The following is a 14,499-nucleotide window of genomic DNA, read 5'->3' on the forward strand; positions in this document are numbered from 1 at the left end:
AAGACGGCTTAGGTTGTGTATGTAGATGATGGACTGTGACGTGAAATGGTACCGCTCAAAAAGATAATGGCTGGAAATGCTAGAACATCTATGCGTGGTCTGATAACCATCTCTCGACGAATATTTAATTCTCTGCGCAGTAATGCTGCACCTTCATCCACGGGATCGTTATCAAAAGGACATGCCATGTTAGTGAAAAAAAGTCGCCACTTACTGTGCCTAATGGACTTCTAATATACTGACTCTGATTTTTTTTTTAATTTATTTTTTTTTTTTAATGATTTCTTTAAATGACAGACGGCAGAACTAGGCTACGCCAAAACTCGCCTGCTGCCTGAATGAATGAGGAAATCAAATGGAGTGTGTGGCTCTGAAAGAGGGCGGAGACTGAGAGAAAGTCGAGGTTCATTGAGAAAAACCTGGTCCCGACCAGGTTAGATTCATAGAGTCTGTTGCTACGGTAACTGACCGAGAGCTTAAGTTACCCCTCTCTGTGAAACAGGCTAGAGTTATCCCTCTTTCTCTGGTTTGAGTTACCTCCCTTTTTGAAACGGAAAACTCAGAGTTTCCCTCATTTCAGGGTTAACAGACTCTGAGTTTTCACTAAACCTGCTTTGTAAAACGGACCCCAGGTCTGGGGACATCTATATGCCCGTGACAGAAGCCCTTCACCAGCGCCGAGCCCCGACATACGCAAGGACGCGAGGGCCCGATCATCGCTGCTTGCAGCTTTAATTATTATTATTCCTCCGAAACAAACGCATTTTTGAGGGCCTAAACATGCACGAAAACTCATGAAAATTTGCACAGATGTCAGGACTGGCGAAAATTGCGATATTTTATGGGTCTCGAAATAAAGCGGGACAAAATGGCTCGACAGCGCCACCTAGAATTGACCCCCTCGATACAGATTGTCGTAGGAGAACGAAATTCGGTATGCATATGTATCATGACCAGACGCACCAAAAAGTCTCAAGGACACATAGCCTAACTCCAACAGGAAGTCGGCCATTTTGTATCAAAGTTGAAATTTTGTCATTTCCAGCCCGCATACTTTAACGAACTCCTCCTAGAGATTTGACCCCAGGACTTTCAAATTCGGTCCGTATCATCTACAGGCATAGGAGACTAAAAGTTATTAAAACAATTCTCATTAGTCTTTCCTAGGGGGCGTGGCTGGGCGGCGAATTTCGATCCTTCGCCATGAAAAATGAAACGGCTATAACTCCGGCATACATGATCCTAAGAGAGCCAAACCTTTTGTGCTTCATAAGAGTCCCGCCCTGAACGGGTCCATGTGACAATACAGGATATGAGTCATAGCGCCACCTCCTGGCAACAGGAAGTTACATGTTTTACGCTCTGACGCCCTGTGGGCAGCACGGTGATGGAATCCAGCTGAAATTTACAGAGAATAGCCTCAAGACCTTGGAGATCTTATATTATGAAGTTGGTGACCCTTCGTCGAAAGGTGTTGCCATGGCGACGCGGCGAATTTCGATGTGACGCCATGAAATTTCAATGCCTTATAACTTGACTCCACGTGGTCTGATCTTTTCCAAATTTCATATGCTTGTTAAGAGTCCCGATCTGAACACATGTTCAGTCTCATATTTAGCCAAAGTCATAGCGCCACCTACTGGCAACAGGAAGTATCATGCGTCGTACTTTGTCTAATTACTCCTAGGAAATTTGGCTGATGCACCTGAAATTAAGTCAGCTAATAAACGAGACCTTGGTGATGCTACATTTGGCAGCTCATGACCCAAAACGGAATGCTGTTACCATGGCGACACATCCTTCGCCATGAAATACGATACTGTTTTTCAGGGAGAAGGGATTGCTCTACAGTCATGAAACTTGACACACATGTCTAGAGTGATGTCAGCTAAAATCCTGTGTGGTCGCTTTGAATGGGCGTGGCAAAATGGCTCAACAGCGCCCCCTTTAAAAAATGAAACGGCTATAACTCCGGCATACATGATCCTAAGAGAGCCAAACCTTTTGTGCTTCATAAGAGTCCCGCCCTGAACGGGTCCATGTGACAATACAGGATATGAGTCATAGCGCCACCTCCTGGCAACAGGAAGTTACATGTTTTACGCTCTGACGCCCTGTGGGCAGCACGGTGATGGAATCCAGCTGAAATTTACAGAGAATAGCCTCAAGACCTTGGAGATCTTATATTATGAAGTTGGTGACCCTTCGTCGAAAGGTGTTGCCATGGCGACGCGGCGAATTTCGATGTGACGCCATGAAATTTCAATGCCTTATAACTTGACTCCACGTGGTCTGATCTTTTCCAAATTTCATATGCTTGTTAAGAGTCCCGATCTGAACACATGTTCAGTCTCATATTTAGCCAAAGTCATAGCGCCACCTACTGGCAACAGGAAGTATCATGCGTCGTACTTTGTCTAATTACTCCTAGGAAATTTGGCTGATGCACCTGAAATTAAGTCAGCTAATAAACGAGACCTTGGTGATGCTACATTTGGCAGCTCATGACCCAAAACGGAATGCTGTTACCATGGCGACACATCCTTCGCCATGAAATACGATACTGTTTTTCAGGGAGAATGGATTGCTCTACAGTCATGAAACTTGACACACATGTCTAGAGTGATGTCAGCTAAAATCCTGTGTGGTCGCTTTGAATGGGCGTGGCAAAATGGCTCAACAGCGCCCCCTTTAAAAAATGAAACGGCTATAACTCCGGCATACATGATCCTAAGAGAGCCAAACCTTTTGTGCTTCATAAGAGTCCCGCCCTGAACGGGTCCATGTGACAATACAGGATATGAGTCATAGCGCCACCTCCTGGCAACAGGAAGTTACATGTTTTACGCTCTGACGCCCTGTGGGCAGCACGGTGATGGAATCCAGCTGAAATTTACAGAGAATAGCCTCAAGACCTTGGAGATCTTATATTATGAAGTTGGTGACCCTTCGTCGAAAGGTGTTGCCATGGCGACGCGGCGAATTTCGATGTGACGCCATGAAATTTCAATGCCTTATAACTTGACTCCACGTGGTCTGATCTTTTCCAAATTTCATGTGCTTGTTAAGAGTCCCGATCTGAACACATGTTCAGTCTCATATTTAGCGAAAGTCATAGCGCCACCTACTGGCAACAGGAAGTATCATGCGTCGTACTTTGTCTAATTACTCCTAGGAAATTTGGCTGATGCACCTGAAATTAAGTCAGCTAATAAACGAGACCTTGGTGATGCTACATTTGGCAGCTCATGACCCAAAACGGAATGCTGTTACCATGGCGACACATCCTTCGCCATGAAATACGATACTGTTTTTCAGGGAGAAGGGATTGCTCTACAGTCATGAAACTTGACACACATGTCTAGAGTGATGTCAGCTAAAATCCTATGTGGTCACTTTGAATGGGCGTGGCAAAATGGCTCAACAGCGCCCCCTTTAAAATTTCAAAATTGCAGCCCCGCCTTCCAGATTAACGTAGAAAGATGAAATTCACAGGGCACATGTATAATGTCAACACGCACAAAAAAGCCTCTTGAAGCCTTATTTTAAGTCGAACAGGAAGTCGGCCATCTTGAAAAAAATGGTACATTTTCGCCTTTTCTTGGCCATTTCGCATACCTTGTATTTTAAAGAACTCCTCCTACAGAATCCATGGTAAGGACTTAAAAATCAGTGTGTGTCATCTAGACTAGTGTATGATCATGATGGTTTGGCCGTGGCGTGGCATTGAGTTTTGATGTTTCGCCATGACAGAGGAAATTGATATAACTTGAGTGTACACGGTTGGATCTGCCTCAAACTTTACACAAGTCACTGACAAAAGCCCTTCGACTGAGCGTCACTTGGACATGCGCTGGGGTGCGAGGGCCCGATCATCGCTGCTTGCAGCTTTAATTATTATTATTATTATTATTAGGGCCCGAGCACCGACCGGTGCGAAGCCCTATTGAAACTGAAGGAGTTATTATTATTATTATTAGGGCCCGAGCACCGACCGGTGCGAAGCCCTATTGAAACTGAAGGAGTTATTATTATTATTATTATTATTATTCCTCCGAAACAAACGCATTTTTGAGGGCCTAAACATGCACGAAAACTCATGAAAATTTGCACAGATGTCAGGACTAGCGAAAATTGCGATATTTTATGGGTCTCGAAATAAAGCGGGACAAAATGGCTCGACAGCGCCACCTAGAATTGACCCCCTCGATACAGATTGTCGTAGGAGAACGAAATTCGGTATGCATATGTATCATGACCAGACGCACCAAAAAGTCTCAAGGACACATAGCCTAACTCCAACAGGAAGTCGGCCATTTTGTATCAAAGTTGAAATTTTGTCATTTCCAGCCCGCATACTTTAACGAACTCCTCCTAGAGATTTGACCCCAGGACTTTCAAATTCGGTCCGTATCATCTACAGGCATAGGAGACTAAAAGTTATTAAAACAATTCTCATTAGTCTTTCCTAGGGGGCGTGGCTGGGCGGCGAATTTCGATCCTTCGCCATGACAAATGAAACGGCTATAACTCCGGCATACATGATCCTAAGAGAGCCAAACCTTTTGTGCTTCATAAGAGTCCCGCCCTGAACGGGTCCATGTGACAATACAGGATATGAGTCATAGCGCCACCTCCTGGCAACAGGAAGTTACATGTTTTACGCTCTGACGCCCTGTGGGCAGCACGGTGATGGAATCCAGCTGAAATTTACAGAGAATAGCCTCAAGACCTTGGAGATCTTATATTATGAAGTTGGTGACCCTTCGTCGAAAGGTGTTGCCATGGCGACGCGGCGAATTTCGATGTGACGCCATGAAATTTCAATGCCTTATAACTTGACTCCACGTGGTCTGATCTTTTCCAAATTTCATGTGCTTGTTAAGAGTCCCGATCTGAACACATGTTCAGTCTCATATTTAGCCAAAGTCATAGCGCCACCTACTGGCAACAGGAAGTATCATGCGTCGTACTTTGTCTAATTACTCCTAGGAAATTTGGCTGATGCACCTGAAATTAAGTCAGCTAATAAACGAGACCTTGGTGATGCTACATTTGGCAGCTCATGACCCAAAACGGAATGCTGTTACCATGGCGACACATCCTTCGCCATGAAATACGATACTGTTTTTCAGGGAGAAGGGATTGCTCTACAGTCATGAAACTTGACACACATGTCTAGAGTGATGTCAGCTAAAATCCTGTGTGGTCGCTTTGAATGGGCGTGGCAAAATGGCTCAACAGCGCCCCCTTTAAAAAATGAAACGGCTATAACTCCGGCATACATGATCCTAAGAGAGCCAAACCTTTTGTGCTTCATAAGAGTCCCGCCCTGAACGGGTCCATGTGACAATACAGGATATGAGTCATAGCGCCACCTCCTGGCAACAGGAAGTTACATGTTTTACGCTCTGACGCCCTGTGGGCAGCACGGTGATGGAATCCAGCTGAAATTTACTGAGAATAGCCTCAAGACCTTGGAGATCTTATATTATGAAGTTGGTGACCCTTCGTTGAAAGGTGTTGCCATGGCGACGCGGCCAATTTCGATGTGACGCCATGAAATTTCAATGCCTTATAACTTGACTCCACGTGGTCTGATCTTTTCCAAATTTCATATGCTTGTTAAGAGTCCCGATCTGAACACATATTCAGTCTCATATTTAGCGAAAGTCATAGCGCCACCTACTGGCAACAGGAAGTATCATGCGTCGTCCTTTGTCTAATTACTCCTAGGAAATTTGGCTGATGCACCTGAAATTAAGTCAGCTAATAAACAAGACCTTGGTGATGCTACATTTGGCAGCTCATGACCCAAAACTGAATGCTGTTACCATGGCGACACATCCTTCGCCATGAAATATGATACTGTTTTTCAGGGAGAAGGGATTGCTCTACAGTCATGAAACTTGACACACATGTCTAGAGTGATGTCAGCTAAAATCCTATGTGGTCACTTTGAATGGGCGTGGCAAAATGGCTCAACAGCGCCCCCTTTAAAATTTCAAAATTGCAGCCCCGCCTTCCAGATTAACGTAGAAAGATGAAATTCACAGGGCACATGTATAATGTCAACACGCACAAAAAAGCCTCTTGAAGCTTTATTGTAAGTGGAACAGGAAGTCGGCCATCTTGACAAAAATGGTACATTTTCGCCTTTTCTTGGCCATTTCGCATACCTTGTATTTTAAAGAACTCCTCCTACAGAATCCATGGTAAGGACTTCAAAATCAGTGTGTGTCATCTAGACTAGTGTATGATCATGATGGTTTGGCCGTGGCGTGGCGTTGAGTTTTGATGTTTCGCCATGACAGAGGAAATTGATATAACTTGAGTGTACACGGTTGGATCTGCCTCAAACTTTACACAAGTCACTGACAAAAGCCCTTCGACTGAGCGTCACTTGGACATGCGCTGGGGTGCGAGGGCCCGATCATCGCTGCTTGCAGCTTTAATTATTATTATTATTATTATTATTATTATTATTCCTCCGAAACAAACGCATTTTTGAGGGCCTAAACATGCACGAAAACTCATGAAAATTTGCACAGATGTCAGGACTGGCGAAAATTGCGATATTTTATGGGTCTCGAAATAAAGCGGGACAAAATGGCTCGACAGCGCCACCTAGAATTGACCCCCTCGATACAGATTGTCGTAGGAGAACGAAATTCGGTATGCATATGTATCATGACCAGACGCACCAAAAAGTCTCAAGGACACATAGCCTAACTCCAACAGGAAGTCGGCCATTTTGTATCAAAGTTGAAATTTTGTCATTTCCAGCCCGCATACTTTAACGAACTCCTCCTAGAGATTTGACCCCAGGACTTTCAAATTCGGTCCGTATCATCTACAGGCATAGGAGACTAAAAGTTATTAAAACAATTCTCATTAGTCTTTCCTAGGGGGCGTGGCTGGGCGGCGAATTTCGATCCTTCGCCATGAAAAATGAAACGGCTATAACTCCGGCATACATGATCCTAAGAGAGCCAAACCTTTTGTGCTTCATAAGAGTCCCGCCCTGAACGGGTCCATGTGACAATACAGGATATGAGTCATAGCGCCACCTCCTGGCAACAGGAAGTTACATGTTTTACGCTCTGACGCCCTGTGGGCAGCACGGTGATGGAATCCAGCTGAAATTTACAGAGAATAGCCTCAAGACCTTGGAGATCTTATATTATGAAGTTGGTGACCCTTCGTCGAAAGGTGTTGCCATGGCGACGCGGCGAATTTCGATGTGACGCCATGAAATTTCAATGCCTTATAACTTGACTCCACGTGGTCTGATCTTTTCCAAATTTCATATGCTTGTTAAGAGTCCCGATCTGAACACATGTTCAGTCTCATATTTAGCCAAAGTCATAGCGCCACCTACTGGCAACAGGAAGTATCATGCGTCGTACTTTGTCTAATTACTCCTAGGAAATTTGGCTGATGCACCTGAAATTAAGTCAGCTAATAAACGAGACCTTGGTGATGCTACATTTGGCAGCTCATGACCCAAAACGGAATGCTGTTACCATGGCGACACATCCTTCGCCATGAAATACGATACTGTTTTTCAGGGAGAAGGGATTGCTCTACAGTCATGAAACTTGACACACATGTCTAGAGTGATGTCAGCTAAAATCCTGTGTGGTCGCTTTGAATGGGCGTGGCAAAATGGCTCAACAGCGCCCCCTTTAAAAAATGAAACGGCTATAACTCCGGCATACATGATCCTAAGAGAGCCAAACCTTTTGTGCTTCATAAGAGTCCCGCCCTGAACGGGTCCATGTGACAATACAGGATATGAGTCATAGCGCCACCTCCTGGCAACAGGAAGTTACATGTTTTACGCTCTGACGCCCTGTGGGTAGCACGGTGATGGAATCCAGCTGAAATTTACAGAGAATAGCCTCAAGACCTTGGAGATCTTATATTATGAAGTTGGTGACCCTTCGTCGAAAGGTGTTGCCATGGCGACGTGGCGAATTTCGATGTGACGCCATGAAATTTCAATGCCTTATAACTTGACTCCACGTGGTCTGATCTTTTCCAAATTTCATATGCTTGTTAAGAGTCCCGATCTGAACACATGTTCAGTCTCATATTTAGCCAAAGTCATAGCGCCACCTACTGGCAACAGGAAGTATCATGCGTCGTACTTTGTCTAATTACTCCTAGGAAATTTGGCTGATGCACCTGAAATTAAGTCAGCTAATAAACGAGACCTTGGTGATGCTACATTTGGCAGCTCATGACCCAAAACGGAATGCTGTTACCATGGCGACACATCCTTCGCCATGAAATACGATACTGTTTTTCAGGGAGAAGGGATTGCTCTACAGTCATGAAACTTGACACACATGTCTAGAGTGATGTCAGCTAAAATCCTGTGTGGTCGCTTTGAATGGGCGTGGCAAAATGGCTCAACAGCGCCCCCTTTAAAAAATGAAACGGCTATAACTCCGGCATACATGATCCTAAGAGAGCCAAACCTTTTGTGCTTCATAAGAGTCCCGCCCTGAACGGGTCCATGTGACAATACAGGATATGAGTCATAGCGCCACCTCCTGGCAACAGGAAGTTACATGTTTTACGCTCTGACGCCCTGTGGGCAGCACGGTGATGGAATCCAGCTGAAATTTACAGAGAATAGCCTCAAGACCTTGGAGATCTTATATTATGAAGTTGGTGACCCTTCGTTGAAAGGTGTTGCCATGGCGACGCGGCGAATTTCGATGTGACGCCATGAAATTTCAATGCCTTATAACTTGACTCCACGTGGTCTGATCTTTTCCAAATTTCATATGCTTGTTAAGAGTCCCGATCTGAACACATGTTCAGTCTCATATTTAGCCAAAGTCATAGCGCCACCTACTGGCAACAGGAAGTATCATGCGTCGTACTTTGTCTAATTACTCCTAGGAAATTTGGCTGATGCACCTGAAATTAAGTCAGCTAATAAACGAGACCTTGGTGATGCTACATTTGGCAGCTCATGACCCAAAACGGAATGCTGTTACCATGGCGACACATCCTTCGCCATGAAATACGATACTGTTTTTCAGGGAGAAGGGATTGCTCTACAGTCATGAAACTTGACACACATGTCTAGAGTGATGTCAGCTCAAATCCTATGTGGTCGCTTTGAATGGGCGTGGCAAAATGGCTCAACAGCGCCCCCTTTAAAAAATGAAACGGCTATAACTCCGGCATACATGATCCTAAGAGAGCCAAACCTTTTGTGCTTCATAAGAGTCCCGCCCTGAACGGGTCCATGTGACAATACAGGATATGAGTCATAGCGCCACCTCCTGGCAACAGGAAGTTACATGTTTTACGCTCTGACGCCCTGTGGGCAGCACGGTGATGGAATCCAGCTGAAATTTACAGAGAATAGCCTCAAGACCTTGGAGATCTTATATTATGAAGTTGGTGACCCTTCGTCGAAAGGTGTTGCCATGGCGACGCGGCGAATTTCGATGTGACGCCATGAAATTTCAATGCCTTATAACTTGACTCCACGTGGTCTGATCTTTTCCAAATTTCATATGCTTGTTAAGAGTCCCGATCTGAACACATGTTCAGTCTCATATTTAGCCAAAGTCATAGCGCCACCTACTGGCAACAGGAAGTATCATGCGTCGTACTTTGTCTAATTACTCCTAGGAAATTTGGCTGATGCACCTGAAATTAAGTCAGCTAATAAACAAGACCTTGGTGATGCTACATTTGGCAGCTCATGACCCAAAACTGAATGCTGTTACCATGGCGACACATCCTTCGCCATGAAATATGATACTGTTTTTCAGGGAGAAGGGATTGCTCTACAGTCATGAAACTTGACACACATGTCTAGAGTGATGTCAGCTCAAATCCTATGTGGTCGCTTTGAATGGGCGTGGCAAAATGGCTCAACAGCGCCCCCTTTAAAATTTCAAAATTGCAGCCCCGCCTTCCAGATTAACGTAGAAAGATGAAATTCACAGGGCACATGTATAATGTCAACACGCACAAAAAAGCCTCTTGAAGCCTTATTGTAAGTGGAACAGGAAGTCGGCCATCTTGAAAAAAATGGTACATTTTGGCCTTTTCTTGGCCATTTCGCATACCTTGTATTTTAAAGAACTCCTCCTACAGAATCCATGGTAAGGACTTCAAAATCAGTGTGTGTCATCTAGACTAGTGTATGATCATGATGGTTTGGCCGTGGCGTGGCGTTGAGTTTTGATGTTTCGCCATGACAGAGGAAATTGATATAACTTGAGTGTACACGGTTGGATCTGCCTCAAACTTTACACAACAAGTCACTGACAAAAGCCCTTCGACTGAGCGTCACTTGGACATGCGCTGGGGTGCGAGGGCCCGATCATCGCTGCTTGCAGCTTTAATTATTATTATTATTATTCCTCCGAAACAAACGCATTTTTGAGGGCCTAAACATGCACGAAAACTCATGAAAATTTGCACAGATGTCAGGACTGGCGAAAATTTCGATATTTTATGGGTCTCGAAATAAAGCGGGACAAAATGGCTCGACAGCGCCACCTAGAATTGAGCCCCTCGATACAGATTGTCGTAGGAGAACGAAATTCGGTATGCATATGTATCATGACCAGACGCACCAAAAAGTCCCAAGGACACATAGCCTAACTCCAACAGGAAGTCGGCCATTTTGTATCAAAGTTGAAATTTTGCACCGATTTTGTCATTTCCAGCCCGCATACTTTAACGAACTCCTCCTAGAGATTTGACCCCAGGACTTTCAAATTCGGTCCGTATCATCTACAGGCATAGGAGATTAAAAGTTATTAAAACAATTCTCATTAGTCTTTCCTAGGGGGCGTGGCTGGGCGGCGAATTTCGATCCTTCGCCATGAAAAATGAAACGGCTATAACTCCGGCATACATGATCCTAAGAGAGCCAAACCTTTTGTGCTTCATAAGAGTCCCGCCCTGAACGGGTCCATGTGACAATACAGGATATGAGTCATAGCGCCACCTCCTGGCAACAGGAAGTTACATGTTTTACGCTCTGACGCCCTGTGGGCAGCACGGTGATGGAATCCAGCTGAAATTTACTGAGAATAGCCTCAAGACCTTGGAGATCTTATATTATGAAGTTGGTGACCCTTCGTTGAAAGGTGTTGCCATGGCGACGCAGCGAATTTCGATGTGACGCCATGAAATTTCAATGCCTTATAACTTGACTCCACGTGCTCTGATCTTTTCCAAATTTCATATGCTTGTTAAGAGTCCCAATCTGAACACATGTTCAGTCTCATATTTAGCGAAAGTCATAGCGCCACCTACTGGCAACACGAAGTATCATGCGTCGTACTTTGTCTAATTACTCCTAGGAAATTTGGCTGATGCACCTGAAATTAAGTCAGCTAATAAACAAGACCTTGGTGATGCTACATTTGGCAGCTCATGACCCAAAACTGAATGCTGTTACCATGGCGACACATCCTTCGCCATGAAATATGATACTGTTTTTCAGGGAGAAGGGATTGCTCTACAGTCATGAAACTTGACACACATGTCTAGAGTGATGTCAGCTAAAATCCTATGTGGTCGCTTTGAATGGGCGTGGCAAAATGGCTCAACAGCGCCCCCTTTAAAATTTCAAAATTGCAGCCCCGCCTTCCAGATTAACGTAGAGAGATGAAATTCACAGGGCACATGTATAATGTCAACACGCACAAAAAAGCCTCTTGAAGCCTTATTGTAAGTCGAACAGGAAGTCGGCCATCTTGAAAAAAATTGTCAATTTTCGCCTTTTTTTGGCCATTTCGCATACCTTGTATTTTAAAGAACTCCTCCTACAGAATCCATCGTAAGGACTTCAAAATCAGTGTGTGTCATCTAGACTAGTGTATGATCATGATGGTTTGGCCGTGGCGTGGCGTTGAGTTTTGATGTTTCGCCATGACAGAGGAAATTGATATAACTTGAGTGTACACGGTTGGATCTGCCTCAAACTTTACACAACAAGTCACTGACAAAAGCCCTTCGACTGAGCGTCACTTCGACATGCGCTGGGGTGCGAGGGCCCGATCATAGCTGCTTGCAGCTTTAATTATTATTAGGGCCCGAGCACCGACCGGTGCGAAGCCCTATTGAAACTGAAGGAATTATTATTATTATTAGGGCCCGAGCACCGACCGGTGCGAAGCCCTATTGAAACTGAAGGAATTATTATTATTAGGGCCCGAGCGCTGACCAGCGCGAAGCCCTCTTGTTTCCAAAGGAATTATTATTATTATTATTATTATTATTATTATTATTATTCTTATTAGGGCCCGAGCGCTGACCAGCGCGAAGCCCTCTTGTTTCCAAAGGAATTATTATTATTATTATTATTATTATTATTATTATTATTCTTATTATTATTATTATTATTGCGACTCTTTGACCTCAAATAACTTCTACAAACGTGTACCAAAACTCACCGAAATTGGCGTGCGCGTCAGTTCTGGTGAAAATCGCAGATTTTATGCGTCTCGCAAAAAATGCGGGGAAAAATGGCTCGACAGCGCCACCTAGAAAATTAAGAAAAGCGAGCCCCACGATACAGATGGTCGTAGAACAATGAAATTTGGTGTGCTTATATATCATGACCAGACGCACCAAAAAGTCTCTTGGAGCCATACCCTAAATCCAACAGGAAGTCGGCCATTTTGGTTCAAAGTTGCCATTTTCAGGCCAATTTTGCCGTTTTTAGCCCGCGTACTTTAACGAACTCCTCCTAGGGATTTGACCTGAGCAACTTGAAATTCGGTCAGTATCATCTACAGACCTGGGAGATGAAAAGTTATCAAAACGGTGAGTTTTCGACATTGTTGAGGGGGTGTGGTCGGGCGGCGAATTTCGATCCTTCGCCGTGAAAATTCAAACAGCCTTAACTCCGGCATGCACGATCCTAAGAGACCCAAACCTTTTGTGCTTGGAAAGAGTCCCGTCCTGAACACATCCATGTGTCAATATTGGATGTAAGTCATAGCGCCACCTACTGGCAACAGGAAGTTACATGTTTTACACTGTGACGCTCTGTGGGTGGCACGGTGATGGGATCCACCTCAAATTTACTCAGAATAGCCTAAAGACCTTGGAGATGGTATATTATGAAGTTGGTGACTTTTCGTGGAAAGGTGTTGCCATGACGACGCGGCGAATTTCGATGTCTCGCCATGAAATTTCAAAGCCTTATAACTTGACTCCACATGGTCTGATCTTTTCCAAATTTCATATGCTTGTTAAGAGTCCCGGTCTGAACACATTGTCAGGCCCATATTTAGTGAGAGTCATAGCGCCACCTACTGGCAACAGGAAGTATCATGCGTCGTTCTTTGTTGTATTACTCCTAGGAAATTTGGCCGATGCATCTGAAATTGACTCAGCTAAGATGTAAGACCTTGGTGATGCTACATTGGGTAGGTCATGACCCATGACCAAACGCCGTTGCCATGGCGACACATCCTTCGCCATGAAATACGATGCTGTATTTTAGGGATAAGGGATGGGTCTACAGTCACGAAACTTGGCACACATGTCTGGAGCAACACCAGCTAAAATCCTGGATAGGTCATTTGCATAGACGTGACAATATGGCTCAACAGCGCCCCCTTGAAAATTTCAAAATTGTAGCCCCGCCTTCCAGATGAACCTAGGAAAATGAAATTCGGGAGGCTAATGTATCATGTCAAGACACACAAAAAAGCCTCTTGGAGCCATATCGTAAGTCCTACAGGAAGTCGGCCATCTTGATAAAAGTGGTCATTTTTCGCGTTTTTTTGACCATTTGGCATACCTTGTATTTTAACGAACTCCTCCTACAGAATTCATGGTAACGACTTCAAAATCAGTGTGTGTCATCTACACTAGTGTGTGATCAAAAGTTATCAAAACATTTACTTAGCATTGAAGCGTGTGGCCGTGGCGTGGCGTTGAGTTTTGATGTTTCGCCATGACAGGCGAAATTGCTATAAGTTTAGTGTAAATGCTGGAGTCTACACCAAACTTCACATGTTTGATAAGACTCCCAGCCTGAACACATCTAAATACCAATATTCAGTCAGTGATGAAAACTGGCTCCATAGCGCCCCCTACCACATTTCAATGCAGCAGCCCCTGCAGCAGGCAGAGTAGGTGATTGAGGATGTGACGTTAATTTCCCCTTGCACTGTCTGAAAACAGCTCAGGGGTCCGTTTCACAAAGCAGGTTCAACAAACTCTGAGTCTAATCCTGAACTCTGAGTTGATCTACTCTGAGATAGAAAACTCTGAGTTTCCGGTTCCAGAACAGCTGATTTGAGTCAGTTTAATCATAGGAGTAGTTTCACCTGGAGTTAAGCGCGTGCACCACAACTATAAAAAGCCAGCATCAATGGAGCCCCGATTCAACCAGTCACCATGGCAACGGGGAAGAGGATGGCTGCGTTTTTCGCCCCCCTAGAACTAGACATCTTAATTCGCTCATACGACGAGTTTGAGCATGTTTTCAGA

Source organism: Thunnus albacares, chromosome 2 (genome assembly GCF_914725855.1).
Source record: "Thunnus albacares chromosome 2, fThuAlb1.1, whole genome shotgun sequence".
Taxonomy (NCBI): domain Eukaryota; kingdom Metazoa; phylum Chordata; class Actinopteri; order Scombriformes; family Scombridae; genus Thunnus; species Thunnus albacares.